The sequence below is a fragment of the Pelobates fuscus genome, chromosome 1 (genome assembly GCF_036172605.1).
Source record: "Pelobates fuscus isolate aPelFus1 chromosome 1, aPelFus1.pri, whole genome shotgun sequence".
Lineage (NCBI taxonomy): Eukaryota > Metazoa > Chordata > Amphibia > Anura > Pelobatidae > Pelobates > Pelobates fuscus.
This window is the reverse complement of record NC_086317.1, coordinates 261,725,108-261,731,210: the sequence shown is the minus strand read 5'-3', so window position 1 is coordinate 261,731,210 and position 6,103 is coordinate 261,725,108.

The following is a 6,103-nucleotide window of genomic DNA, read 5'->3' as shown; positions in this document are numbered from 1 at the left end:
GATATAGATGTGGGTATAGAAGGAGTTAAAAGAACCATACAAAAGTTACACCCTATTACATGTGACTTAGACCCTGCTCAAACTCAGCTTATATCTGCAGGCATTGAAACACTCCCCCAGCCCTCACAAAAATAGTGCAGTGTTCACTAAAAACTGGAGACTTCCCAGATCCTCTAAAAGCAGCTGTAGTAAAACCACTCCTAAAGAAACCTTTATTAGACCCAGCCTGCATGGATAATTACAGACCAATATCCAACCTTCAATTTCTGGGAAAAATAATTGAAAAAGTAGTGGCAACTTAACTGGAGGCTCATCTATCAAGCTTGAACATATTTAATCCTTTCCAGTCAGGTTTCAGATGCCGCCACAGCACAGAACAGCGTTAGTCCGAGTGCTAAATTATCTCCTTATGGCGAGAGACAAAGGTGATTACTCCATCCTAATCCTCTTGGATCTCTCAGCTGCATTTTACACCATTGACCATAGGATTTTAATAGAGCACTTGCAGCACCATCTGTGGTCTAGGAGGCACAGTCCTTAACTGGTTTAAATCTTTCCTCACTGGTAGATAACAGAGAGTAACATCAGGATCAAGCTCATCGGCACCAACATAACTGGCCTGCGGAGTTCCACAAGGATCCATCTCGTCTCCCCTGCTATTCGCAAATTACTTGCTACCACTGGGGGACATCATTAAGCGACATGGCCTAAGGCAGGCTTCCCCAAACTCTGGCCCACCAGATGTTGCTGAACTACAACTCCCATGATTCTATAAATGAAATAGATAGGCTGAGAATCATGGGAGTTGTAGTTCAGCAACATCTGGAGGGCCGGAGTTTGGGAAGTCTGGCCTAAGGTATCATTGTTACGCGGATGTCACATCCTGTTCCTGGCTGCGGATCATTTCTGGCAATGGCTTCTGGTATCCAGTACTCTTTTTACAATTCTTGTTTCATTTTTCTGGTTCTCTATTCCATGTATGGTTTCCTTTATGCTGTGTTCTCTGGGTTCATTACTGTATTCCGTTCCTGTAATTCCCAGTCTTTTGGATTCCTTTAAATGTTTGTTTTTTGTTTCCACACCCGTTCCTTTGCCATTAATCCTTTTGTTTCAGTTGGTTCCTGCAGGCAGTGGTTTCATGTCCTCTGCCCCTTTCTTTGCATGTAAGTGCGGTGTGTGTTTTTAATTATTGTTTATTAAGTTATGTATAAATAGGCAGTTAGGACTCACCGTAATTGGAGTACTTTGACGCAGTTGTGGGCTGCATACATCTTGGTATGACTATATCTCCACTGTTTATTGCACATATTAGTACTTAGTTATGTCTCCTCTTGTTTTGCCTTGTATTTCTTGTCTTGTATTCCCAGTTCATGTACAGTCCTGTCATGTCCATATTTTCCTTATGTATTGTATACATGTTCTGGGTTCTGATTTCTGTCCATCTCTGGTTCTGGGTTCTTCTAGTCTTGTATTGCTACCTTCTTTGGTGCCTGTTCTAGTCTTGCCTTTTTTCTAGTACTGGATACATATCTGCTGCAGAGCCTCCCTATTCAGTTCCTGGAAGGTCTGCATATTGTCATCTGGCACCTGGGATCCACAGGAGCTGCATCAGGGCCCTGGTATGTGGCCACACAAAGCTGGTGCGCAACACCAGGGGGCCTGTGGTTACCCTGCACCAGGCCCTGATAATCCATTTCCACACAGTGACCCCTATCAAGATCAGGCATACTGGGTCACAGGACCGCCAACCCTGACAGCAGATGACACACAACTCTACTTCTCCTTTGCTCCAGCTACCACAGACCCAACATGCCGCATCAACAGTTTCTTAGAATGGATGAATGCTACTTGGCTTACAGTGAACCTGGATAAAACAGAGTTACTCTTGGTGAGGGGACACCGGACAACAAAAATATCCCATGATCACCCAACTGGCCTGGAGCTTTGAGGCTCTGAACTCATCAGTTTACCAAAGGTACGAAACCTCGGAGTGCTGATTGACTCTGGACTATCATTTACACAGCAGATTTCCTACGTAATACAATTTGCCTACAGGAGAAACTCGAAAAATTTAAATATTGTGCAAAAGTTAATTTATTTCAGAAATGCAACATAAAAGGGGAAACTAATATATGAGATTGACGCATTACATGCAAAGCAAGATAGTTCAAGCCGTGATTTCTCATAAGTGCAATGATTATGGCTTACAGCTCATGAAAACCCCAAATCCACAATCTCAGTAAATTAGAATATTGTGAAAAGGTGCAATATTCTAGGCTCACATTGTCCCACTCTAGTCAGCTAAGTAAGCAATAACACCTGCAAAGGGTTTTCAGTCTGGTTTAGTAGAAATCACAATCTTTGGGAAGACTGCGGACCTGACAGTTGTGCAGAAAACCATCATTGACACCCTAAATAAGGAGGGAAAGCATCAAAAGGTAATTGCGAAGGAAGCCGGATGTTCCCAAAGTGCTGTATCAAAGCTCACTAATAGAAAGTTATGTGGAAGGGTAAAGTGTGGAAGAAAAAGGTGCACAAGCAGCAGGGATGACCGCAGCCTCGAGAGGATTGTCAGAAAAAGGCCATTCAAAAGTTTTGGGGACTTTCACAAGGAGTGGACTGAGGCTGGAGTTAGTGCATCAAGAGCCACCACACACAAACGGATTCTGGACATGGGCTTCAGATGTCATATTCCTCTTGTCAAGCTGCTCCTGAACAACAAACAAAGTCAGAAGCGTCTTACCTGGGCTGAAGAAAAACAGACCTGGTCTGTTGCTCAGTGGTCCAAAGTCCTCTTTCCTGATGAGAGCAACTTTTGCATCTCATTTGGAAACCAAGGACTCAGAGTCTGGAGGAAGAATGGAGAGACACACTACAAGATGCTTGAAGTCCAGTGTGAAGTTTCCACAGTCTGTGTTGATTTGGGGAGCCATGTCATCTGCTGGTGTTGGTCCACTGAGCTTCATTATGTCCAGGGTCAATGCAGCCGTTTACAAGCAGATTTTGGAGCACTTCATGCTTCCTTCCGCAGACAAGCTTTATGGGGATGCTGACTTCATTTTCCAGCAGGACTTGGCACCTGCCCACACTGCCAAAAGCACCAAATCCTGGTTCAATGACCGTGGGATTACTGTGCTTGATTGGCCAGTAAACTCGCCTGACCTGAACCCCATAGAGAATCTATGGGGCATTGCCAAGAGAAAGATGAGACATGAGACCGAACAATGCAGAAAAACTGAAGGCCACTATTGAAGCATCCTGGTCTTCCATAGCACCTCAGCAGTGCCACAGGCTGATAGCTTCCATGCCACGCCGCATTGAGGCAGTAATTGCTGCAAAAGGGGCCAAAGCCAAGTACTGAGTCCATATGCATGCTTATACTTTTCGAAGGTCCGATATTGTTCTATGTACACTCCTTGTTTTATTGATTGCATGTAATATATATATTTTTTTTTTATAATTCTTTATTTTTGAGTGCATGAAGAATTAAACATATATGCTGGTAGTGCCACAATAGCAGATACCGGCCATTCGTGGTTGACAGATATATGGCATAGATTAAGTCTGCACAAATTTTTTTATAAACAAGCTTGACTTTAGGTAAAACATTGTCAGGAAAAGCATACAAACTGATATGAAAATCGGTTAAGCATACTGACATTAAGATTAAATAAAGGTATATGTCTGAATATCCAAATCAAGTGTAGTCGCCCTGGAGCTTGTTGTTGAAGCACAATACATGTGAAGCTACGCAATATGAGAGAAACATGTCAGGCATTGATAAAATGAATAAAAAGTAGTAATAAAACATGTTAGCCCTCTCAGAGTGCGTTTTTATTGTGGGCCTGAGGGGAGGTGTGTAGGGGCCTAGAGAGTAAGGTTTAATGCCTGAATTTTTACGCATTGTTGTGTTGTGTACAGGTTGACTCTAAACATTGATGAGTGAGTTTAGCTTAATGTACATGAAAGGCAGTTAGGAAGTTTATTTTCAGACTATGGTAATGTAGTTTGATCTTTCTAGCTTAAGACGATATGTATGGGCAATACATGCTGCTGGTAGGTAGCTGGGTGGCTGCTTGAACTGTGTGAGACAAAATATTCTCTCTAGGGGCCCTTGTAGCCAAGCTCAAGTATGGTTAAGGAGGGTGACTTAGCATGTAAACTTGGTTCTCGTCTGTGCGATACTCATACCAGGTAGGTGTGGGTCGGTGGGGCACATAAGCAAAATGTCCACATGAGTCTCTGTTTAACTGATGCCCTCTGTGAGCTGAGCATGGTCCCACTGCAAGCCGGCTGTCAGGTATACGTCGTGGCTTTGTCAGAGCTGGCTGGGACGTGTTGTCTGGTAATCCAGGAGAGGTGTGCGGCATCTTGCATGTGAGACCGGCTTTCCGACTCGTCTGAAGGGTAGATTTTCGTCTGCTGAGTGTCGTTAGTCCTTACTGTGATACGTGCGCTGCCCTGCTGTGTCTCCATCTCTTCCTTCTTCACCCAGCCTGCCAGGGAGCTAAAGTGAGTGCTTATAGCTGGCTGCTGTTGATATTGGGCCAGTTTGTGTCTGAATGCTGTGCTGTTAGTTATGAGCGTGGGTTGACCATGTTCCTTCCCTCTGCCTTCAGCGCACGTGGCATCCGACATTTTAAGTGAGGTGTCTAGGAGGCTTGTTGTTGGTCTTGGGCTGCTGCTGGATAAGGGACACTGTTTGGTGGGTTGATTGATTGGGGGGGGAATGCAGCGTAATGTCTAGGGCCCCGCTCTGCCTACTCACTGTGAGGTGCCTGTCATGTCCATTCTGCGGGATCAGCGGTCTGTATCAGGCGCCATGAGGCGATGCTGTCACACGCGGCCTCCGCCATCTTAACTTCAGGCCGTCTCTGTGAGGTCTCCGAGTGCGGCCACAGGGTGAGGACCGGGATTACCCCCCGGTCCATGGGGGGGGGATCAGGGCCAGGTCCGTTCCGGTGCAGCGGTGGTTATCGGGCTCCGGGTGGCAGGATAGTGGAGCGGCGGCCGTCCACTCCACTCACCGCCAAGAGAGCTCCCGCCCGTTGCGGCAGAGAACTCCCCTCCGGGGGACTAAAACCCATCAGGCAAGCCTCTCCCCGGTCCGGTGGCCCCCCTCCATCAAGGGTCGCAGTGTTGGGTAAGTTAGATGATTTTAAATCAGTTGTAGTGGGCTTATTTGGTCATTATGTGCGGGAGCTGATCTTCCCTGCGACCGCTCCGCTCGGCGGTCCGGCCCCGCCCCCCCATTGCATGTAATATTCTAATTTACTGAGATTGTGGATTTGGAGTTTTCATGAACTGTAAGCCATAATCATCGCACTTATGACAAATCACAGCTTGAACTATCTTGCTTTGCATGTAATGCATCTATCTCATATATTAGTTTCCTCTTTTATGTTGCATCACTGAAATAAACTTTTTCATGTTATTTTAATTTTTCGAGTATCACCTGTACTTTCATCTGAAAAACATAGCCAGGATACAACACTCAATTCCACCGGATGATATGCCAACATTAATCCATATATTTGTATCCTCTCGGCTAGATTGCTGCAATGTACTTTACTTGGGCCTCCCCGTAAAAAAACTCCATCGCCTTCAGACTGCACAAAATGCAACAGCCAGTCTACTGACCAATCAAACTCGCTCCTGCCACATAACACCTCCACTCTTTGCATTGCCTTGCAATTAAATGGCGAACATTTTAAAAGTGGCCTGCTAACCTTCAAAGCCTTAAACAATAAAGGACCACAGTACCTGAAAGAGGACCCTACATTCCATCCAGTTTACTTCGGTCAGCCAGCAAATCTTTCTTGTCAGTGCTAAGAATAAAGACAGACTCCGGTTCCAGGGCATTCAGCCACGCTGCCCCTATCTTCTGGAACTCTTTACCATGCGCAATTAGAGAGGCACCTTCCTGACGGACTTAAAGGACCACTATAGGGCAAAACTCATTTTCCTGGTACTATGTGGTCCTCATGGCCCCCCTCCTGCAGAGCTGAAGGGGTTAAAACACTTACCTTTCTCCAGCGCCGGGCTCCCTCGGTGCTGGGGAACTCTGCTCCTCCTGCCGTCAGCACAGACTGCGCAGCAAGAG